Genomic DNA, 26,359 nt, shown 5'->3' with positions numbered 1-26,359 from the left:
TACATTTAAATGTAGAGTGTATTCTTACAAATAAGCAGTTAAGCTTGTGAATGACTTTATACAGTTGATTAGTCTCATTTAAGGCAACTGAGATATGTAGGTGCAAAAGTGTTTTCAGGATCCTGAGCTGTTTGTCGATCCTGCATCAAAAAAACTATTTTGTGTATTATATTACACCATTAAACCTAAAAAGTATCAAAAATAAGACTTGTCATAATTGCATATTCAAATGCTGATTTTGGAATATTCTCATTTAAGACTGACCACTTAAGTCAAACAATGAGGTTCCATCAATAATGCTCAGAACAGGAAAGCTGACAGATTAAAAAAATATATATTTTAAAAACTATGTTTTCCTTGAGAAATGTCTCACAACTGACTCTTATTTTAATAATTTATAGTGAAAAAAATATGACTGTAACACAGATAGATAGATAGATGTAGCCCAGTGAATATGATTGTTGTCATCGCTAGCAAAAGCCCACAGGCTTTGAACAGACCTGACATGAGCTGGTATTAATTTGTCTGAACAATGGACCGGTGACCAAGTGACCACCATCTCACTTGTTTGAGGTGAAGCTCTGTGAATGCCTCCTGTGATCAAGTGTGACCAACCAAGGGAGACATCGAACATCAAACCACTGCTTTTTCTCTCTGTTAAGGCTGGTTCTTGAACAGCCTTCAAATTTGAGCTGGGAGCCCATGGTCAGGAAGCAGACTGTGGTGAGAAAGCATATACAAACAACCCTGCGTGGGGACCTACAGACTCAGGAGGAAGGTGGGACATCCCTCCATGAACAGTGACCTACCTGCCCCTGCAGAGCTCTGAGGCTGCTGACAGCTTGCTGAGTCCTGGTGCCCTGTTCCGCCTCTATTGGCCTCAGGTCCTGGAGAGCTACTGGAAGGAGGAACACAACTTGAGAGAAAAGGGGTAGATACTAGTAAGTCTTGTATGACACTTCAAAGGATATTACCATCAGCTGTGTTTTTCTGTAGTAATTTAGGCTACAAGTATCCAGATTATTGCAGTTGGACTGAAGATAACTCTTTTTTGTATTTCAATTAAATTTTTAGTTAGGCTGACAATAAATATTCTTGACTCCACACATGAGATGTGCTCCATTTTTGACAATAACAGGATTTTAAGTGTAACACATTATATTAAATTCTCTTACCATTTCCTAGAATCCGCTCAGCATTTTTGATAAAATTATTCTAGGAAGATTTAGCCTGAGGCAGAATTCTGACATAAAACTTTGACCTAAATGACATGTTTCTCTTAGCTTTTTTTCCTGAAAACAAGGCTTTAAAGTGAAATTTCAGGTCAGCCTTTAAAATAAATAGCTTCATATAGCACAGAGCACATATAATCCAATGCAAAATATTTTTTCTGAAGATGATATTAAGATAGTATTAGAGTTGTTCCAGTTGTGAGATAGCACTTTTTCCTTTTCTTATGTAAAACAAAATGAAGAGAATAATTCATTTTTTTAAAGTGAATGTATTTTAGGCTCTGGTAGAACTGTCTATCAAATTATCCTTTATTAATAACAAATTTTATTTATATATAAAGTATAACACCTTTTTATTTGCATATATGTATAGAAAACAGTCTTTTGTCTGTTGTATGACTTTCACATACATTTATCTAACAAATTAATATTGTGAAAAAGTTTGAAATATGTAATTTCTATCATTAATGAAAGGCACAAGAAAAATTTCTATTGTTTATTTGCTTATGTTTAATATTATATGTAATACTTGGGTATGTTTATACAGTTTAGAATCTTATACTTCAATAGTAACATGTAAATAAGTTATTGAATGGATGAAAATATTCCTGTAAATACATAACCTTATCATAATCTAAATGCATATTCTTACTATTTGTAGCTGTAAGAAATAGACTGGACATACTTTACGACCCTTCAAAACATATTTCCAGACTTAATGAATTGCCAGAAAAGCAGTTGATTTTCAAATGTGGAAAATATACTCACATAAGTATTGTTTATTAGAAATTTAACAGCACATAAGATCTGAGATGAGGTTAGGCCATCATTATACCCACTGAGACTTTAATCACCTAAATTAAAGTGTTTAACAAAATAATGTTTTGGGTTTGGGTTTTTTTTTTTTTCAGTATTCAGTTATGGCTGTTGCACTTTTATTTACAATTCTGCTGGTTTGTTGACATATGTTATTATTGTAGCTGTTTTAATTTATTTGCCTCACAGGATAAAATACTACTGATAATTTATAAAATCCAGTTCCTATGATCTTTGTTTTACAGAAGCTAAAGGCTGAAGCAAATTTACATTTCTATAATCTCTAGACATGGTAACTATTTTACATATTCAGGGTTTTTTTCAGGGTTTATGTGCATTGAGAACTTGTGTGCTTGTTCTTTCCTTTCAGTAACAGACAAATACTCATAAAAGTAGATCAACATATCTATTTGTGGATTTCTTTTTGTAACTAAATAAAAATTAGAAATTTCATAAAATGTGGGTCAAAGGTTTTTTTACAGTATATTCACTGATACATGCATGTATAAAACATGACAAGAGTACCCACTAAACAAAAGAAAAACACAACTATCAGAAACTAGTAATATGAACTCTTTACCAACAGCTGATTACAGTTTTCAGTAATAAAGTGGTTTTTTAAGTTTTATTTCTGTACTCTATGATGGAAATATCAGATGTGTCTATAAATCTAGAATAAAGGTGCCATTATACCAAATATTATAATGACGGACTGTGTCAAGAGGTGTTCATTCCCTCTTCCACAGTATGTAATCAGCTGTGCCTTTGCCATGGTTACTATTGTTCGTCTACACTGTTTTTAAAAGATTCTAATGTTTGCAACATGAGAAGTTCTGCAGGTAATGACTGCATGATCAAAGATTTAGTATCTGTTAAAAAAATGGCACAGAAAAATTCAGGGAGCTATGGAAGCTGGTTATTTTTGTAAGCTTAGTGGTATTTTTATGGTAAAAATTAATTCTTAAATTTGAAAATAATTAGAAATTGTAGATAACAGTTACACTAATAATGTATCCATAATCTTGTGAACAGTAAATAACTAACAGTCTTGTAAACTTGTAGTATTTCAGTAAAAATTAGAGAAATAGATAATGTTGAACAGCAAAATAAGTATAATAAAAGATAAGGAATTAAAATATTGATAAATTATATACGGTAAAGTTCTTACAACTTTTGTGAAAATAAAACCAAAATTTTTATCACAGCTTTCAAGGAAGATAGCATAGGATTAATAACAAGCTTGCAAGTATGTCAGATAAATAAAATCAGTTAATTCACATAGTTAAGAACAAGCAGTAGGTGTATAGATGGTATAGATGCTGAAATACATAACTAAGATTAATGGGAATAGGATAAGATGATAAACAAGATTTTTTGGCCTTCGTTACATATTTACTAAAATTACTGATATTACTTCTTTACTTCCATTTTTGCACTGAGCCTGTAGACATCAATGAATCACAAGTCTTAATTCTGTCACCAACATGAACAGTGACTATGAATTATTTCCTTGGGTGCTGAATTAAGCAGTCTATGATAAATATTAAAGAGATGGTCTATACAAAAAAAAAATCTATTTTATTTTATATTAATTTGGATTTCTCAAAAAGGGTAGACTGCTTAAATGAAAGAGGAGATACAATACACCTCACAGCAAATAATTTCTTATGGAAATTGCTGTCTTGGTCTTGTGATGGAAGTTTGACAACAACTATTCCCACAAATGCTGAATCTGCTAGTCTAAGGAAGTCCTGTTTTCATTATTGCTTCGTTGGGTTCATCTTCAGGATTAAAAAGTTCTTTAACTGATCAAATTTAAAAAAAAAAAATGTACTCCAAACTAGTTGTGTGATGCTGTGTAGAAAATTTTTAATCATTTACAATGCTATATAGCTAGGATTAAATTACTGGAATCAGTATTTGGATGGATTATAATACCAAATGTTAACAGAAAAAAAAAAAAAAAAAGAAGTGCTGAAAAACTTTTATGTATTTTCTACTTTCTAAGTAATGTGCTGAAAAGAAGAAATATTTGGATCTCATTGCTGTCAAATCAAAAGAATAGTATAGTGAATACAGGGTGGAGTGTCTTTGCATTAGAAGCAGGGGGAAGGCCAACAGGGCAGATGTCATAGTGAGACTCTAATATAGGCCACCCAAACAGAACAGAGAGGTGGATGAAATATTCTATAGGCACTTAGGAGATATCTCACAATTGCTTGCCTTATTCTTGTGGGAGACTTTAACTTCCCAGACATCTGCTGGAAATACAACACAGCAGAGTGGGACCAGTCATGGAGATTCCTGGAATGTGTGGGAGATAACTTCCTGACACAGCTGGTGAGTGAACTGACCAGAGAAGTTGCCCTGCTGGATCTCCTCTTTGTGAACAGAGAAGGACTGGTGGGTGATGTGGCGGCTGGAGGCCGAGTAGGGCACAGTGATCATGAAATAAGAGAGTTCTCTATTCTTAGAGAGGCCAGGAGAGGGCTAAGCAGAACTGCCATCCTGGACTTCCAAAGGGATGACTGAATTGTGTGGGCACCTGCTTGACAGCATGCCTTGGGAGAGGGTCCTGAAGGGTATAGGGGTCCAGGAAGACTGGACACTATTTAAGAAGGAAGTCTTAATGGCACAGGAGCAGGCTGTCCCCAGGTGCTGTAAGAGAAGCCAGCAACAAAGAAGACTACCCTGGCTAAACAGGGAGCTTTGGCTGCAATTTAAGGAGAAAAGGAGAGTTTATGGCCTTTGGAAGAAGGGGCTAGAGACTCACAGTGATTACAAAGATGCTGTGAGGCTATACAGAGTGGAAATCAGGAAGTCTAAAGCCCAGCTAGAAATTAATCTGGCTTCAGCTGTCAAAGAGAAAAAGAAATGTTTCTATAAGTACGTCAACAGCAAAAGAAAGACCAGGGAGAGCCTCCATCCCCTGCTAGATGCAGGAGGAAACATGGCAATGAGTGACGAGGAAAAGGTTGAGATGCTTAATGCCTTCTTTGCCTCGGTCTTTAATAACAAGATTAGTTGTATTGAGGGAATCCAGCCTCCTCGTCCAGAAGACAGAGACTGGGAGAACGACCACCCTGCACTCCAGGAGGAGATAGTCAGTGACCTACTGCATCACACGGTCATACACAAGTCTATGGGACTGGATGGGATACACCCAAGGGTGCTGAAGGAGCTGGCTGGGGTGCTCGCCAAGCCGCTTTCCATCATTTACCAGCAGTCCTGGCTAACCAGGGAGGTCCCGACAGATTGGAAATTGGCCAATGTGATGTCCATCTATAAGAAGGGTCGGAAGGATGATCTGGGAAATTACAGGCCTGTCAGCTTGACTTTGGTGCCCGGGAAGCTGATGGAGCAGCTCATCCTGAGTACCATCACACAATACGCGTGGGACAACCAGATGATCAGGCCCAGGCAGCGTGGGTTTATGAAAGGCAGGTCCTGCTTGACAAACCTGATCTTCTACAACAGGACGACCCACTTATTGGATGAGGGAAAGGCTGTGGATGTTGTCTACCTTGACTTTAGTAAGGGCTTTGACACCGTTTCCCACAGCATTCTCCTGGTGAAAATGGCTGCTCACGGCTTGGATGGGCACACGCTTTGCTGGGTAAAAAACTGGTTGGATGGCCAGGCCCAAAGAGTTGTGGTGAACAGAATTAAATCCAGTTGGTGGCCGGTCACAAGTGGTGTCCCCCTGGGCTCAGTTTTGGGGCCACTCCTGTTTAACATCTTTATTGATGATCTAGATGAGGGGATCGAGTGCACCCTCAGTAAGTTTGCAGATGACACCAAGTTGGGTGGGAGTGTTGATCAGCTCGAGGGTAGGGAGGCTCTGCAGAGAGACCTGGACAGGCTGGAGCGATGGGCTAAGGCCAATTGTGTGAGTTTCAATAAGGCCAAATGCCGGGTGCTGCACTTCAGCCACAACAACCCCCAGCAGCGCTACAGGCTCAGGGAGGAATGGCTGGAGAGCTGCCAGTCAGAGAGGGACCTGGGGGTGTTGATTGACAGCCGGCTGAACATGAGCCAGCAGTGTGCCCAGGTGGCCAAGAAGGCCAATGGCATCCTGGCCTGTATCAGAAATAGCATGGCCAGCAGGGACAGGGAAGGGATCTTACCCTTCTACTCGGCACTGGTGAGGCCGCACCTCGATTACTGTGTTCAGTTTTGGGCCCCTCGCTACAAAAAGGACATTGAATTACTCGAGCGTGTCCAGAGAAGGGCAACGAAGCTGGTGAAGGGTCTGGAGCACATGTCGTACGAGAAGCGGCTGAGGGAACTGGGGTTGTTTAGTCTGGAGAAGAGGAGGCTGAGGGGAGACCTCATCGCCCTCTACAACTACCTGAAAGGAGGTTGCAGAGAGCTGGGGATGAGTCTCTTGAACCAAGTAACAAGTGATGGGACAAGAGGGAATGGCCTGAAGTTGCTCCAGGGAAGGTTTAGACTAGATGTTAGGAAACATTTCTTTACAGAACGGGTTGTTAGGCGTTGGAATGGGCTGTGCAGGGAAGTGGTGGAGTCCCCATCCCTGGAGGTGTTTAAGATTTGTGTTGACATAGCGCTGAGGGATATGGTGTATTTGGGAACTGTCAGTGCTAGGTTAACTGTTGGACTAGATGATCTCCAATCCAATGTCTTTTGCAACCCAGATGATTCTGTGATTCTGTAAAAACATATATATGGGGAGAAGAAATCAGTTCTTTAATTTTTCTTAATATGATATAAACAAATGCAACCTGCCTGTTTTCTTTCAAATTATGTACTTCCTAGGACTGTAAAAGTAAATAGAAAAGTGCAATATAAAAGGTGTTTGAAAAAACAATCTTTTCTTAGTTCATATGGAAGAAAAAAGTTTACTCATATAATAGAAGTAACTAATTATGAATAATTGCATGTCTGGTTTTAGTACATATATTTGATTTATTATGACAACAAATATTTTATGTACTAAGAGAAAACTATTTTGCAGGTCTATACATTTTGATACAATATGTAATTCCTCTGTTTCTTTTGTGTTTGTGTTTCTGTGTGTGTGTGTGCGTGTGTTTGTAGGTATCTAACTTATTTGCAAAAATTTGAGCATCATTACTCCACTATTACAAAATGAAAAAAAGTGTTGTGAAGTTTTACTAAATATCATTATACAAGATAGTATATTCCTATGATCATATTCCTGGTTTTGAAATAATCCTAGACTTCTGCTCTGCTAATTTGATAGAGGGGTTAGTAGTGTGTCCCCCTGTAAAATGTAAAAGATCCATGAACTATATGGACTGTTTTATATAGAGGAATGCATTTCTTAAGTGTCTAGCTCATTCCTTAAATAGCAATAGAGTTTGGTTAAGAAATTTAAAATTAATTAAATGTAAGAATAATTGTTTTCAATGTCTGACAAGATTTGGTGTACAATTTATGATACTTCTTTCTCTTATATAAGAACTATTCCAGTTAATAAACACTTTTCATCTTAAGAAATAAATACATGGGTCACAACAGGCTGACCTAAGCAGGAAATGAGCTCTTCAGTAGAGAGCTGAAATGTAATTACAGATTGGCAGGTGGAGAATAGATGCCACTCACAATATATGATGCTCTGAGTTACATTTCTTGCTTAAAAGAAAGGATATTCTTCCTAAATATCAAATACAATACAATAGAGGACAATGAGTTAAGCCTTAGAAAAAAAATTGCCATTGTGAAAATAGTCACCTTCAATCTACCCTCAGTATTTTACTTGCAAGAAGGATTTGAGGATGCCTAATATGCCAATCCTCCCCACTGCAGAAAACAAACAAATCAACAGAAAAATAATGCCACAAGCTTTGGAAGTTTTAAAAATGTACTAAAATGTTTAGTTTGATAAATTGTAAATTGTGGCAATGACTCAGATATTTAAATAAAGTAGATTATTCTTTCAAATACTGAATATATCATTCTCTGCAAAAGTAACAAAAATTAAATAATGTAATTTAATTATTTATTAATGTAAGTATGACAGGAACCTGAAACACAGAAAAGTGGTGAGGTTTAGAATGCCTCGTAAATGAATAGATCATTCATAAAAATTACCAATATTATTGCATATTGGTCTGATGTCAGTAAATCTTTACTAAATAAAGGCTGTTTTGTCCGAAGTAAATCATGCCCTTGTCCCATTCCTTTTTCTGTAGCCATAGAATTTGTCAGCTGCAAGAAACTCACATGTTCTTTCCAAATCTAAAAATGTGGAGGTCATGAAGGGTACCTCAATCCTTCTATACAACTGAAATATTTCTATCCTCTCTCCTCTCTACAACCAGAACCTAACCACCTTCCTCATTTTTAAATGTTGGTGGTACTCAGTGATGCACAGCATGAGTCTTCATGAACATTGCCTTTACATTTGTGACAGCATGTTCAGAGAAGTATTAGATATGGCTCTGTCCCCTCAAAATTAAATTTCTAAACTGCTGAAGGTAGAGGAGAATCCAGACAGTAGCCAGATGAAGAGAAAGTTTCTTTTCCGATCTAGGTGTGTAGCTAAAAGGCAAAATACCTGAGAAAACTAGTACAAACATCACTATCCTATCACCCTTCAGTGCCCATTAAGAAAATAAGGGATTTGATGGAAAATGATATATGATATGAGAATTTCTCAGAACCTGGAACCATGTTTTTTAGTGCAGCTCTATAGAAAAGAAATAGATGGACAATACTCCAGATGATTCCCTGCAGTCTATTTAAGTTTCTGTGAAAAATAAGAACTGCAATTTAGCTTCTATTTCTACTTGATTCAAACACCGTGGAGGAAGACTTCCCAAGGATACATACGTGAAGATTTAGTGAGGACTATGTCTGCAAACCAATTTGGTGATGAATGTAGGTAGTTCTTTTATAGTCACCTTGATACTAAAAGTCAAGATTATACCTTCTGTATTATCCTTCATTTCCCTTTTTAAACCAGCTACAAATGATAATGAGTAAACAGCAGAGAATAATTAGTATGCATTAAAACTGAGTAAAATATCTATCAATTCTGTGATAAAACTGCTCTTATTAGTTAAATATCTAGATATTGTGTGCAATACATTGTTCTGAGTCACTTCTGTGACACAAGGTGGTGGTAGTAAATCTTTTTGACAGGATACTGTTATGATTAACTCCATTTCAGATAAGATGTTTTCTGAATTTTTAATCATCTGCTTTGGAAGTGAGCTAATGGATCCTTTTCCTTCCTATAGAGCATATTTTATTTAAAATTTCCTTTGCATACACGAAAGTGAGATGTCTGATTAAATATGCATACAACAGAAGCTAGAAATAAAGGATTCAAAGGACAATCATGGGGAGATTTGATTGGGCTGAGCCCTTCATAAGCATTTCTGTAAGGTACTATAGATATTCTTTTGGATTAGAAAAGTTTGTGACTAGGATATAATGACTTTTTATTCCTCGTGAAACTCTCTCTTTTTGTCTTAGTCACTTTTTTCTTATATGACTAATGATGTCATTCAAATGGAAGCCATGAATGCTTCACTCAATAAGTTACAAAAAGAACGGTATTTCAAGCTTTGAAATACTAACTAACTAAATTAAAAACAGGCATAAGAAAAAGAATGTGACCACTTTGCTCTCTTTAGTGACCAAATAACCATCTCAAAGTTAGTTATTTTTGTTATCTCAAAAGCTTGCTTCAAAGAAGCTTTTTTTGAAGCTTGAGTATTTTGTGACTGAGAACAAAATAGATATGTGAAGCCCACAGTCAAGATGAGGAAAGATTAGAAAATAGCTGTCTGGATTGAAGTCTTCTATCCAAAGACTTAATAGTTCTTACCTGGTTTCTTATTTTAGATGCTTTTCTTTTTCAAGTATGTACACAATCAATAGATTTGGAAATCTAGATGTTTAGCAAATGTTTTGTTTAGGAAGTGCTTCCAACTGCTGTAGAACTTATACAAATAGCAGCCTAATACTAAAAGCTTGTAGATAATATTGAGACAGCTCCAGTCTAGGATAATGTTTTGTGCACCTTTTCTCTGTCTTTATCATATTTGTACCAATGTTTCAGGGATCTAGAAGTATTTACATCCCAACTCCCTGATACCATTGAATTCCAGGATATGAGTTTCTTACACAGACTACCCAGAAAATGAATCTGAGAAAGAGTCTGTGCTGAAAGTCCTGTTGGGAGAAAATAGAAATGAACTATGAATGTCAATACATTTGTTTTTATGAGGTGAGTAATGTGGATTTATATAGTTTCTCTTCTACATGGGAAGAACAACAGTTCTATACCTCATAAATAATGTGTGTCAGTTTATACCAGGTTAATTAGTAGTAGACACATTTGATAGAGGTGAGCTAGGAAAGACATCTCTCCCATCATGCAACACATACAACAAACCTGTTTTGAGTGCAAAGTGGGATAAGGTGCACAGATGTTTTATCTGTGGTAGTCAGTATATCCCATCTTTAAGATGTAACCAAACATGTAAGTAGAGGGTCGTTAGAATAAGAATGGATTCAGTTACATATTGGGCTGATGCTAATTTATCCAAAGAAAAACATTGTTAAGATAAATTATTTAAAGTAGAAAATAATAAAATAAATAATTTAGTAAGATGGTACTCAGTATTTTAAACACTGTAATCAAATACTGAAATAGAAAAAGAATCATAGAATCATAGAATGATTTGAGTTGGAAGGAACCTTAAAGGACATCTAGTTCCAACCCTCCTGCCATGGGCAGGGACACCTTCCTCTAGATCATGTTGCTCAAAACCCTGTCCAACCTGGCCTTGAGTACTTCCAGGGAGAGGGCAGTCACAGCTTCTCTGGGCAACTTGTTCCAATTTCTCACCACACTCATCATAAAAGATTTCTTCCTTACATCCAATCTAAATGTCCCCCCTTTTAGTTTAAAGTTATTGTTCCTTGTCCTGTCACTAGAGGCCTTGGTAAGAAGTCTCTCTCCATCTTTCTTATAAGTCCCCTCTATATATTGAAAGTCTCCCCAGAGTCTTCTCTTAATCAGGCTGAACAAACCCAGCTCTCAGTCTTTCTCATAAGAGAGGTGTTCAAGTGCTCTGATCATTTTTGTGGCCCTCCTCTGGATCCACTCTAACAGGTCCCTGTCTTACTTGTGATGGGGGCCCCAGAGCTGGATGCAGTACTCCAGGTGGGGTCTCACCAGAGCGGAGTAGAGAGGGAGAATCACTTCCCTTGACATGCTGGACAAAGAAGGAATGCTAAGAAAATTCTCTTTTTCCCTTGACTGGAAAGAAGAGAAAATTATTATAACATCTAGGTTAAGGTCACAATCCTTGATATATTTGTAAAAAATGAAAAAAAAATTATATATGTAAGAATAGCATATTCAGCCTGCACTTCATAGCATAGTCAGGGATTTAACTTGTGCTTCCACTTCCAAAGAATACCATAGTGTGAACATGTATAGTACTGTGATTAGACCTTCAGTTGAAATCTGAGTATCTGACTGTCTCCAACACTAAGAATATGAGAGCTTATACCGTGGGCTGAATGGACTGTTACTTTGTTTCACCTTGATAATCCTTATATGCCAAATCTTTCATAGTCAAGTTGTAAAAGGTCTTCATTAAATATTTGCAGCATTTTCAAGCCAGAGAGAAATCTTTAACCTAGAGGCTATCTCTCTGTTCTAATACTTCCCCCACTGAATACTAAAACTATTGCAGACCTTGGAGATATTTTTGTATTTCAGCTGTAGTATGCAATATTGGTGACATTTTAAAGGTTTAATTAAAGAATACTTATCATAGCAAATTTCCATAGGAAGTGCTGGACAACAAAACCCTGGTGTTGTAAAATTAATTGCACCACTAATGTGTAGCTGAAGCAAGTGGAAAGCTTGAACCCAAAGAAACAACTCATTAATCTTCAACCAGCTGTATTGTGGTAGGTGAATCACTTTTGTATTCATATCAAGTTATCTGAAAAAAAAAAAAGCTAAAGCCTTTTTTTTAAAGCAAGAAAAAATAATTTGCAGACCAGAAATGAATTGTATACAAATGTTTACCACTGGACAATATTTTCTGAGTTTATTCTTTAGAGCTCTTAAAATTCAGTTTTAAAAATATTGTTTTCCTATGTTTTAATGAATAATAGAAAGTCTTTCTATTCTCCCTTCCTTTCTCAAAAAACTATCTATTTTCAAGAAAGAAATTTTAAAAAGATGAAGGAGGTTCAAATGTTTGCATTTGGGCACTTAATACTATTGGTAAGAACTTAAGAGAAGATTGGGTATTTTGATAGTAGCTGATTGGTTTATGGATTATATGATTTATACAATACCTCCTGGAGAACTGCCAAATAAATTTATTCATCAGTATTTTAATACAGAGAGGTAATGACATATCTGTAGAATGCTATACCACCATTAATAATAAGCCTGGTTTTCTTATTTTATTATTATTGCAAGTTACAACATATTCTTCTTCAGTAAATGAGTAATAAATTAAGAAGAGCTGAAAATTGATGCTTTTTTTTTTTTCCTTTTTCTTTACAAATTTTCCTCACAAAGCAGTTATGATGCTAGACCTTGATCATATCATATTCCACAGCTCAGTTCAATATGAAAGATAAAAGAGGAAAAAAGTTACCAAGAGCTCGGATAGTTTTTCATGGTATGAAAAAAATGCCTTGACATTGCTCAAAAATTTAAAATATAACTCCTAGTAACTATAATTGTAATTACTATCATGACCAATTGGTTATAATAACATCCTCATATCCGTCTAGAACTGTGTCTCGGATGAACTGCAAGAATTTAACTTTTTAAAAAGCCACTGCATATTTTTTCTTTCAAGCTGAAACATCTTAACAGACTTGAATTTCTGAGGCTATGAAATTAAGACATTATACTTCAAAGTACCACAGTTTGGTACCCTACACGGGACCTCCAGACTCAGGAGTAAAGTGGGACCTCCCTCCATGAACACTGACCTACCTCGTCCTGCAGAGCCCTGAGGCTGCTGACAACTTGTTGAGTCCTGCTGCCCCATTCTGCGTGGCGATAACCACCTCCATTGCCTCAAGTCCCGGAGGGCTGCTGAAAGGGGGAGTATAACTTGAGATAAAAGGGGTAGTTAGACTAAGGATAACTGCTGTGTTTTGATTAGATTGTTAAGATTTTAGTTAGGCTGACAAATAATTATTGACTCCACATTTGAGATGTGTTCCATTTTTGACAATAATGGGATTTCGGGTTACAAAATATAAATAGTCATAGATTTATGAGGGTTAAAGATGGCATATTTCAGGCAACTACCTGAGATGTGGAGGAAAATGTGGATATCTGTGGTCTTCAGATGGACACCGTCTTGTAGATGAAAGTATGAACTGTTAATGAAAAAGACAGAAATGTAATTGAAATACCACTTTTTATTGTTTGGGGAGTGAGAAATAAAATGAGCTGTAGCAGATGCTGAAGATTATTTTCTTTTTGATTCTTGATCACTTCAGAAGATGCACTATTTTTAATTCAAACAGAAAGCTTAATTCTCTCAAGCACTGTAAGAATGGAAGCAGAGCTGCATCTGACACAGAAAAAGAAGCTTTCCATACATGGGCACATAGGCTAAAGCAATGTGAGTGGAGCTGGAAGGTCCAGTGGACAGTGACTAGAACCGAATTAGTAAACCAAAAGGCAAGTAGGAAAAGTGAGGGAGATGTTACCTATTTCTGAGGTACAATGTCTCATGTTTCTGCTAGCTTTCTTTTATTCTCCTGATGTGCAAGTAAACAATTATTTTTAGACTTTAATATGATAAGAATGCTTGTACATGACCATAAATTAAACTTTGAGGATAATAACATAAGAAACTCATAGATCATAGAAGGGGAAAATTTGTTGGCCAAACCTGACCTGGGATTACACTAGTACAACAAAACCCAGGAGAAACTATCAGACATTACAGATGGTGAAGTGGTATCCTTGGGAGAAGGATGTGGAAAAATATGTCATGGAGAAATACTGGCTTACTAGGAGTTTGTGACTATGCTGGGTAAAATCAGGAAACAAAGGCCAGTGGACAAAGAGAGGGTTAGCTATTTAGGATAGAGGGAATATGTAAGGTAAAACAAACCATGTAATTGAGACTGCTCAATGCTTCCTTTCAAGCAGTTCTGCTTCTGATCATAGCAGCTTTGAGCAGGAAGATAGATGTATTGCTGATCTGATCATTTATATGGTGCCCCGATCCAATATCGGCAAGGGTTCTTAAATGATCCCAAGAGCGAGATTAAGACACAAACGAGGTCAGATGCTGTACAACCTTGTAAGCTTTATTTCGCAAAACAAACCGATAATAGTGACGGGACAGAAGGAAGAAGAAAGGAAAAGTCACAATACCTAAGCAGGCAAACAAAAAGGAGAAGCAACAATACTAATTATCACCACCACAAGTCTAGCCGCGTCCCGTTGATCCGGTTCTGGTGCAGGTGATGGGGGCGGTTCCTGCAGGCAATGGGGAACGCTGCCACTACGTGTCTAGCGTCACCTTTGTTTCTGTGTGTTTGTCCGTTTTGTGTATGCGCATATACATATATATAAAAATTAAGGTACCGTTAAGTAAGTTAGTGTGAATCATGTCATTTTAGAATCTGTGAATGTCGCTTTTCTTTCTTTCAGTATTTCTGAATTATTTTGTAATAAGAAATTGCTGTTAGTTATTAATAAACCTAGATTTCTTACTAAATCATTACCGTGTCAATACTTTCATCTGTGACAGTCCGGTGCCAGTGCAGGTTGGGGGGGCGGATCCTGCAGGTTATGGAGAATCCTCTACAGGTGATGGGGAAGAATGCTGCTGGTCCAGTCTCAGTGCAGGCCATGGGGAGAAAACCGTCAGGTGAAGGCATCAGTAGATGAGATAGCTCAGTATATGAAAGCTTCGGCAGGCAAAAGTGAGAAAGCTCGCAAAGCGAGAGAGCTTTGGAGAGCAATACAGCAAAAGACAAGTGAAAAACTACCGCAAATGAGAAGCTTCACCAGAGAGCATCGCACAGCCCCTTTTATACAGTCCCCACCACTAGTTCACTCATTGCCACATGTGCATATTAGCCACCCCGTGTTCCCCCATGTGCGCATGCTCCCCCATGTTCACAGTGGTCATACCAGGGGGGCGGTCGGCCATTGACACCTTCAGCTTCTACACATCCCCCTGGTCCCCCGGCCCTGCGCGCACACACAGCTTTTCCAGCTCCAGGCAGATTTTGTCCTCCCGGCAATGGGACGTCAAGGCCCGGTTTATGAAATGGCTTGGTGTTGAAATAGACAGCTGCCATCTTACACCACCCTGCAGCTCGGGGCCGGGGGCGGGTAATGGCGTAACAGCAATGTCTAGACAAAATGGCTGACACAGTCCCTTACATATGGTTAACTTTATTTTGTGACCAGGAGAGAGTTGGGGTGCTTTTCCTGTCACCAGTGAGAGATCATTCACCAGAGACAAAGCAGACATCCTGACACCCTAACAGAATACAGGCAAATGCATCAAATTAGAAAGTTTCAGATAAAACTAGATATCTATCACATATAATACAATACTAATTGCCAACCAGCTTTCATTTAAGGGATGATCTTTTATTTCTTTGAATTGGTAATTTAAATGACTGTCTGTTCGGTGTTGTAAGGAACATAGTTTCTCTTACGTGTTTCTCTTATCTGCTGAATACAAGAGTTTGAACTGGGTTGTGACAGTGTTGGTGAATCAGTCAAATCTCTGCAGAGCAATACTAGCTCTCAATAGACTTTTTCATTGTAGAATTCAGTCTGCTTAGCAAAAAAGAACCTCAATGCCTCAGATTTTTTCCTTCTGTATTTTTCTAACAAGGGGTTATTGAATTGCATACAAAAAGGACATGATTGTTGTTTCATGTTTGAGCTATTGACTTTTAAAGTATATAATGACTGTAGGTTCACTATTGGCCTTTGAAACCCACATAGGGAAAGGAATACATGAAGAAATGTTTCACTATAATGACAGTAAACTGAAAATATTGTCCATGTGTGAGAGTGAATATTCTTTATTTCAGAGGTACAATAACTATGTATAAAATTTATAGCTCTAAGCACTTGAAACAAGTATGCATCCTACAATTTTCCAAACCCTTTTGTGAAACTGACACAAAGGGAAACTTTGAGAGAGTGATGTAAAGCTCTCAGAACAACTGAAAGAATATTTGTGAATATTCAGTCCTGAATAGGCATTGCTGAGAGACAAAGCTATTTATATTTATAACTACTTCATTTAATTCAAAACATATTGTTGTTTAAGATGAACATATGATCACAAACAACAGTTGTTTATATTTTACACCACATTTAAAATAAAAGAATACTAAGATTTTCTTGATTGGTCAGTGTTTGGTTTGTTGGGGTTTTTTGTTTTGTTTTGGGTTTTTTTGTTTGGGTTTTTTTTGTTTGTTTTTTTGTTTTTGTTTTTTAAGATTTATATAATAATGACTTTATAATTGAAATTTAAAAAGATACATTGAAATATATTTACATAAAGTCTGTGGTTTAACAAAATTAATTTCAAGCTGGCTTGAAATATAGATACAACATTTTAGGGTAAGTAATATATGGATAAGAGTGTCCATGTATATTAAGTTAGTAAGTAAGTGCAGAACAAAAAAAGAATCACAACCTGAAGTGGGAGATTACAATTTTAAGTGGGCATCTCTTTCACAGTGATGATTGCAGTAGTAATGTTCCTTTCAAAACTCAAGTAAAATCTCCAGAAATGTAATTTTTCTTTTTTTCTTTTTTTTTTTTTTTTTTTTTGTAAATTTCCCATGAATAGAAAGGATTTTGTATGGCTTAGTAATTTTCATGAACATTACTTTAAGAAGATATTTCTCTACTGTCTATAGTGACTGTCATATATAAGACAGTATACAGATAAAGTGGATCACAAAAATAATTTTAGTATAGTTTCCAGAAATATCTCTTGACACTTATTTTGTGGCTCTCTAGACAACATGGTTGCTGTTACAGAAGCAACAAATGTACTATCAGTGCTATCTGTATCCTCTCACATTGTTCAGTTAAGTAAGTGATGTAGTAAAAAAAAAAAAAATCTCTTTAAAAGCAGAAAAAGGTAAGTATTTGACTGAAAGGGAGATATTTTTCTCTGGCCACTGATGCTTAAACTGTCAAAATAAAAGTGTGTTTTACTATTTTTCTTCCTTAATAAAAAAATATTCATTTCACATAGTTTAAGCCAATTCAGGATTGAAGCAGTTCGTTCATTTATTAATAGCACGTAAATAACTGGCAATCAGTGAACTACACATTCAGAATCAATTTCAGGAATAGAACAGACAAGCCACAACTCCCGAAATGTTAATATGGTGTTAATATATTTCTAAACACCCTCCTATAATCCTAAGAAATACTTATCAAGACATGCACATACACACAGACACATGTGCACACACACACACAAACACACGTGCTCTCACAGAACATGTGGACTACAAGCAGACCACCCCTTTCATGTGGTCCCCTACTTGTACACACACCTGTGTTGGAGATGTGGATGCTCCAGGTTTATGTGTACCTGTGCTGTTCCCTATAAGAATCTAATGCACATGACATTGGGAAATCCCCCATGAGGCCACATACACACCCATAATGAGTGCATTTTTTTCCCATGAAAAAAATAGAAAAGTAAAATAAATATTTTATTGCATTAATTCTAAGGTCATTAATGTTTTATTACAGAATAACACCGTAAACTGTGATCTGATCTTAAAGTTCATGCAGCAACATTTTTCATTGGATTTTTCTTATTTGCTAAAAAATTATGTGACTGAGGTGTTTCACTCTGTCAGTCCTGAATAAATGGAAATCCTGAGGCATGTCCTCAAATCCTAGTTATCTCTATTAACTGTGGCTGGGAAAAACTGTGAGTAATTTTCATGCTTGAAAAGCTACTTCTGTATCAGCTCTAGATTGTACAACTGCAACTTCAAAGGTTTTAAGCTAAAAAGACAAAGAGATTTTAATTAATTTAAACTGTTTATAATATTTCTCAGCTTTATCATATTTCTTGTATTAAAATTTTCTGATATTTTCACAAAGGGAAAGCTATTAAATAAATTGACAACTTAGAGTAGTAGGAAAGATTCAAAAATGAGATAATTGCAAATTATTTTGTAATAAATATAAAACTTATTTAGAAACACTCCACTATAAAGTAGAATAAGTACATACTGTTGTACTGGGTCTGGCTGTGATAGAGTTAGCTTTCTTCATTCACAGCAGCCTGTATGGTGCTGTGTTTTGGATTTGTGATCAAACCAGTGTTGATAACACCCTAATGGTTTAGCAATGGCTGAGCTGTGCTTGCACAGTGTCAAGATCTTCTCTGTTTCTCACTTTGTCCCCCCATGTCAGAGAGTAGGCTTGGAGTGGGCAAGAGGTTGTGAAGGGACACATCAGGGACAGCTGACCCAAACTGGCCAAAGAGATATTCCATACCATATGACATCATGCTTAGCAATAAAAAGTGGGAGTCTAGTCTTTCCAAGGTAGCTGAGAGAGTGGCTGGACATGGGTCTGCTTGTGGGAGGTGGTGACTGACTGCCTTCACTGCTTCACTTGTTTGTTTCCTCTTTCCTCATTCCTTCACTTTAACTGTCTTTTTCTTGACTCATGAGTTTTTCTTGCTTTTGCGCTTTTGCTTGTCTCTCTCACCCTGCTGCATAGGGGAAGTGAGAGAGAAGCTGGGTGGGTGCTTAATTGCTGGTCAGGGTCAATCCACCACCCCTATGTAATCCTACTTCAGTACAGTGGTGGAAAGAGTTACTGCCTTCTGTAAACCCTTAATGCTCTGTATAAACTAATCAGAGCTTTTAAAGCTGAACTTCAAACTAATAGTAGTTTTGATCCTGTGTATGTAAACACACACATAGACTTAAGTATGCCTAGTATCTATATATTCATGTATACTTACACATATTCAGATGTAGTGTGTTCCCTGACACTGATAAGAAATGCCATTTAAAAACTCTGTACTGAATCAGGGGTGTTTTTGAAAAGCGACACAATATAATTCTGGAAGAAAAATACATGCTCGATTACATCTTAGGGATATTTTCAAAACATTTCTTATGATAAAATGTTATCTCTTGTATTTGCATAGAGGTTGTCCTTCATTTTCATCAATAGAATATGAATACTCCAGAACAACAAAGATGTATTTAGGCCCTTAAGTCTCCTGCAAAGAACTCTAACTGATATGAAGAGGTGGTCAATGTCTAGAAGTTGTAAGACTGGGGATTCAAAGAAAGGCTGTTTCAAGACAGAAACAATTCAACAGGAAAAATTTGCTATCATCTGTTTGAGGGGCTGGTTTGGCTTTTTTTATAATGATACAGAAAGATTTTATGATTGTTTGCAAGTTTGTATTTTTTCTTGCTTTTACCCAGTTTCTGCTTAGTTATTACCAAAGGTAACTTGTAATTTTCTAATAGTGCTGAAAATTTGTGGCAGGACATGTTTTCAATTAATGTCAGAAATATTTTAGTACATTCCATCTGAATATTTGAAACTTTGCTCTCTTCACTTTTCTACATTTACTTTTCGCATCTCAGCAACTTAAGATCTGTATCAATGTGTCTTTAAAAATATATCCTACAAATAACAGAGTTTTACATCAAGTATCAATGGAGCAGAAAGTATTAGAATACCATTTTAATAGTTTCTACTTTCAAAATAAAATGACAAATCCTAGTAGCATTACGCATTTTAAAGCTTAATCTTATAACTTCTGCCAAATATCAACAGACCAAAACAGTACCGTAAGTTGTCAATGTAGAACTAACACCTAAATATATGGTTTCATTCTTCTGCAAATATATGGTGGGAAAAGATTTCATGATGCAAAACCATGGAATATGGCACGTTTTTGAGGAGGGCTTTAAGAACACTAATTAAAGAAGTAAAATAGCTAATTTGTTTTTCACTGATCCCATGTTTACTTCATTTAAATAAGACATCAGTTCTTATGCAATACAGCCAATGATATTCTTGTTGCATAGCTATTTTCATAAGGATGTTTTTTAATTTACTGATCTACAGTGTCCCTTCTCATAGACTAGCTTTTCTCTCTTTTTTTTTTTTTTGCATGCAACCATGAAGTATTACATCATGTATTCTTTTAAATTATATTTAGAATATTTTTTCCATTAATCTGTAATCATTACCTGAAACCTTACAATAGCAGAAGTGTATATGAGTCTCAAGGAAAAAAATACTTTATATGAACAGCATATATGTTTGAGAAACAAATATCCTCTATTTAAGCTATAGTTTCTTAAATATCAAATATTAAAGAGAGATGGTAAAATTAAAATTATATATATTTGTAGTGTCATCTTTTTTACTCTGGTCTGTCAGTAGAGCTCAGGAAGAGTCTTTTTCATCAGCATAACTGTCAAGACTTTAAGAATGAAAATACCACTTCTTTATGTAAGAAACATATTTCTGTTGTGTGGTTGCAGGCAACAAGAAGACTGACTGTCAGGGAATTAGACCCCTGGATGTAATTTGCAGATGCTTAACAGAAATTGTGGCTGATCCAAACCACAGCAAAAGCAATTTGCCTTAAGATATCAGGCTGTACCCTACTTCTTTTCTCGCAGACTTTATAAGCACACATTTTGTCAAAACTTACATAAGACATTTTGGAAATATCTCCTTTTAGAAAGATCTCGTTCAAAATACGTTGTTTGGTGGTATGTTTTCCTGCTTTATTTGGAATTCAGTAGGTATATTTGTAAAGGGATATTTCAGTGTCCTTTCTCTTTAGGAGAGTGTCCCCTTTGGGATGTTAAAGTGAATATCTACTGTGAAATAATATAACCTTTTAATTTCTGACAAATTCTAACTGTTTGGGTAATTAGTGCATCTGTGTAGAACCAATCAATAATTTGATTGATTGAACTATCTGTCTGTCTACATCACCCATAAGCTATTACTTAGTGGCTTGAGTACAGCTTCTTTGAATCGTGTCCTTAGTCTTCTCTTCTGTACCATAGAAATATGATTTTTTAAGGTGTGAAATACTTTCTTAGACCCTGTCCCCTGGTAATATTTAATTAATGCATCTACTTCTATAATGTTGTTAGACTTATTGCTTACTGCTTGATCTCCCTCAACTCTGTTTTTCACCTGAGCAGGCCAGTTGCTTCTACAAATATGTACAATGTCATTCTTCAAATGAGATTTTTACCACAATAGATTATATACTCAAATTTTATATGATCAGATATTTTGAAAAGGAATGCACTGACTGCTGTGTTTCAAATATACATATTAATACTCAGATATTGCAGTATCAATTCTTGATATTCTATGTTTCTATGTTATTTCAGTAATGTCATTTATGTCAAGGCCTTCTCCATTGTTAGAGTTCACCTATTTCTGATTTTAGTAACACTGTCAATTGAAAACCTGCTTCTTCAAAAATAGGGTTAGGTACTCTTTCTCAATGACAGCTGTTTACATATCATATTTGAAAACTCAGTCCTCAGTTGCATCAGATGAAATGCTTAAAAAAAGGGGTTTTTTAACAAACATAATTTGTAAACAAATAGATCACTTTTCTGTTTGTCCTGGTTTAGCCAGGATAGGGTTAAGTTTCCCCAGCAGAGGCGGGGGGAAGCTCTAGCTGGGTTATTCATATACCATGCTGACGTCAGGTCCGGGCGCCATTAGCGTGGGAAGAATCGGTGAGCGTGTGCATTTCTCTCACTGCTGTATTAGTACATACCTTGCTCTGTTCATTGTTATTACTGTTACTGTTATAGTTATCATTGTTGTTTATTGTGTTGCTGTTGCACTGTTGTACTAAATCTCTCCTTATCTCAGCCCGGGGCTTTGTATTTCCCTCCCTTTGTGGAGGAGGGGCAGCAGCCACGTGGTCTCGGACCCCGGCAAGGACTAAACCACCACACTGTTGTGTGAAAAAAATTGGCCTTATATATTCATTCACTCTTCAGTATTGTATTTAATTCGGGATTACTAGAAACTAAGTAGGGAAAACAAATGTGTAAGAATCAGATCAAATAATACATGTAATTTTATATAAAAAATAGCTTGTTTTCATGTGCACACAAAAATACGCCTGAAATCCTTTGTCACATCATTATGACCTATAAATTTAATGTGCTGTGCTGGGTTTGTGTATGTGGCAGGGTTTTTGTAGCGGGGAAGGGGACTACAGCTACAGCTACAGCTACAGCAGTGGCTCCCTGTGAGAAGTTTCTCAAAGTCTCCAAGTCAGACCCATCTCTGGCCAAGGCTGAGCCAATTAGCAATGGTAGGTGTGCCTCTGCAATAGCGTATTTAAGAAGGGGAACCCAGGAGGAAGAGTTGGAGTTGTGAGGAGGAGTTGCAAGGAGGACATGTATGTGAACACTAAGGTCAGTGGAAGGAAGGAGAAGGAAGGGCGGAAAGATGCGCCAGAGCAGATATCCCCCCTGTATCCCGTGATACAGGCCAACCCTGCCACCCATGGAGGTCCATGGTGGAGCAATGTCCATCTGCAGCCTGTAGTGGACCACATGACGGAGAAGGCGGCTGCACCCAAAGAAGGCCAGGACACTGGGAAGAATGCCCACTGTTGTAGTTTGGCACTGGGAAGACTGCAACATGTGGAAGTGAGCCACTCCAGAGCAGCTCAGGGAGAGCTGTAGCCTGTGGGAAGGACTCATCTCGGAGAAAGTTTGTGGAAGACTGTCTCCCGTGAGAGCGGAATCATGCTGGAGATGGGGAAGAATGCAATGAGTACCCCAACCCTGCCCCAAGGCGTAAGAAGAGGCAGGACTGACCGCACCCTCCCATTCCCTGCGCTGGTGTTTTTAAGATGTGGTAATGCTTCTCACGGTCCTACTCTGTCTGTTAAGTGGTGGTGGTTTTTGTGTCTGAAATTTATGTTCTTCTTTTTCTTCACCTAATCAGTCTGTCTTTTGGCCATGACCATAATGGGTGAATCATTCCTCCCTATCCTTATCTTTATTCCTGAGCCTTTTGTTTTATTTCTCATCCCCATCGCTGGGGGGGAAGGGAGGAGTGAGCAGCTGCGTGGTGCTCAGTTTCCCACTGAGCTCTAACCACAACACATGCAATGTTCAGTCTATCTGAAATGTGAGATTTCATAGAAGGATAATGTAGCTATACACTATATAGCTTATTGTAAAGCCATGTAATAAAAATATTTATTATGCTTCCTTAGGTTTGCTCATTATTATCTGTTCAATAGTTCAAGATATAATGTTTCAAATTCTGAGGAGATTCTGCTAGTAAATGTCAACTGGTTGTGACATTTTGGAGCAGACTTATTTCTTACCATAGAGTGGCAAACTACTTCAACAGCAACTTTAACTAAAAAAGCCTGGCCTGTGGGCAAACAATTACATATAAGGTACATTATAATAAGATAAAACTTATTAAACATATAATAAAGATATTTATTATTATTTTCTTGCTTTAAGGTTATTACCTGGAAAAACATGTTAGATTTAATGCAGAATATTATATTCATGCACTAATAAAACCCCAACAACAACAACTTGCAGTTGTGACAATGTTAATTCTGAGTGTAATTCTGTAATTTGCTAACATTAAAGAAACCTCAGTGCTTATCAGCATGAATTGCAGATGGGAACTGATGTCAATGTCACCTCTGTCAGTCCTGCATTTGTTCTTTACATTTCTATTACCTATTAAAGAAGATTAAAAGTTGAATGGAAAATTATTCACAAGTAGTGTTGAGCTTCACAATTATGTTATTTGTTAAAGTATTTGTAACTTTGAAAAAGAACAAATACCAGCTTTAAGAGATAAATGAGGTATTGAACAGGTAGACTGGATATTCTATCTATACTTTTCTGTACACAGTGCTGAATTCTGACCACCCGAAAAAAAAAATCTTGGGTCCAATGATTACAAGGGAAAATTTCAAAGTTTCCTTGAAAATTTTAAACCTTATATACTTTTAAAAATTATTTTAAATCTTCTTCTAATTAATTTATTTTTAATTAGTCTTTGCTGGAAAATTACTAGAAAATGAAAGGAATTAAACAGCTCAAGTTATTGATGTGGCTCTATCTTCTGTTTGTTATGATATCTTTCCATGAACAGTATGAGTTTAATTCGGTCTCCTTAGCAAATTGATGTCTGTTCTTTTCTCCCAAGTGGCTTTACTTAGTGACCTAAAGACCCAGTAGTTACAGAATATCTATTCACAAAAATAATTTAATGAATGTTGTGTTTATAGGCATTATTTTCTCAAGTGGCAATTTCAACTTGTTGTAATGTGCAACATTTACAAAGCAATTTTGCAGATACAAAAATCATACAATGTGTGATTTGGCATGTCATTTCAGATCAGGTCATGGATTGGGATCAGCTTTAGAAAGCAGTGATGACTACAAGCACAACTTCTGGCAGCCACCCATAAGAACATACCTGTCTTGTTTTTTTAACCCATGAGAGAGAGGATGAGGTGAAAATAAAGCAATAACAGTTAGTGGTTTGAGGGTTACATGACATGCAATAAAAGCACAAGTTCAGCATGTTCATTCTCTCTCAGGTACTCAGTTCTTGTTTCCATTACTTTCTGAGGAATGTACTGTTCAACTGGAGGCCTGTCTGCAGATCAGCATCACTTCTATGCTTCAAGCACTAATAATTTAAAACCTTACATCTTATATATTGGTTCCCTGCAAAGTCTCTTCCCTTTCAATTATAATATTGACTTTCTTTATAGTTTCTTGCAATACTTCATGCTATGTTATTGCCACAAGTGTTCATTCCCAAAAAGATAAAAGGAACACCGCAATGAACTTTTCAACCTCTATACAGGTGATTGTAAGCCTGTAAAAAGTGACATTTTTTTCTTTCTCTTTCTTCTGAAAATAACAAAAGCAAAAGACAGTCAGTCTCCCTCTCCTAGCTCCCAATTTTACCAAGTATATTCAAAAGATTTATTTCTCTGTATTTGCTAACTAGTCATCTTCTTCATGGGCTAGTTATCTGCAAAATGGATCATAGTAACTGCAGCTGGTGGAAGATCACCATGAATGATGAGTATGTGCTTAAGGCAGGTCTTCGCAAACATTGCAACTATGACTATTTTGAGACTTTTTTCCTAAAAAATATCTTGTTTTTTATTAACATTTGTGATAAACTAGCTCAGTGACATGCTAATGTGTGTTTCTCTAGCACTTCCCTCCCTCCTTTACTTCCCCAGAAATAAATGCTAGCTCCACTGCACTTGTGAAACAAAAGTTAATGAATGGCAGGTCAAAATGGAAATAGCAGGTGATGTGCAAGTAATACTATTGAGAAACTGAAACATAATTACACTAAAAGTAATATTTTATTTTATGTTTTCAGACATCATCAGGAATTCATTACCTGTCAAGCAGACCTAATTTGAGTTTCAGGCACAACTGAATACCAACCAGAAAGAATCTGGCCCTGATGTTTCTTTTCAATTTTGTTACACCTGCTCTGAAGATATCAAGGGATGCACATTAATCTGCTTTTGCACAGAATCAGATGTTACCTTTTGTAACAAGTCATTACATTTCAAAGTGGGTATTCAAACGCAAAATTATTTTGTCTTTTGATTTCAGCTTCTTTCTTTGTCTTCTTGGGGGTTTTGTTGTTGTTCTCTTGCCTCACCATCCACTTTTTAAAATAGGATTTTAATTTTTTTTTTTATTCCCTGTGTGATTTCATTAGTAACTACATTCACGAGCACATATGAACAGGCAAATTTCTGGACTGGGCTAGACTGTAGCTTTACAATTTGTCTTACTTAAAGAAGGCCATACATAGCAGGGCAACATGCTTTTCTCAGTAGTGCAAAGTGTTTCTCATGGCATGACATCTCCACAACTGCAGGAAGAAAACAGTTTTTTAACTTCAGCCACGGCTGAAGTGTAAATTCCCCTCCTCTCCTTCCCTCCTTTTTCATCTTTTTTTGAAGCAAGGGTGTAGAAATGGTATTTCTTTCCTTTGAGAAAAAAATAAAGAAAAATATTTGGATAAAATTATTTGACCTGCTCTGGTTTTGTGTCTGACACTTCACTGGTTATTCATCAGTTTGTTTCCTTCTGTACAGTGGGTGCACAAAAGCTGTTTCCCTATCTTAGCTTGTTCGGCTATGAAGATCACAGAATACTTCACATACTAGGCTATCAATAACTGACATAGGAGAGCACTGGTATTTTAACATTTATACTATAAATATTTACATTAG

This window comes from Strix aluco, chromosome 4 (genome assembly GCF_031877795.1).
Source record: "Strix aluco isolate bStrAlu1 chromosome 4, bStrAlu1.hap1, whole genome shotgun sequence".
Taxonomy (NCBI): domain Eukaryota; kingdom Metazoa; phylum Chordata; class Aves; order Strigiformes; family Strigidae; genus Strix; species Strix aluco.
Note: the sequence above shows the minus strand (reverse complement) of the source record.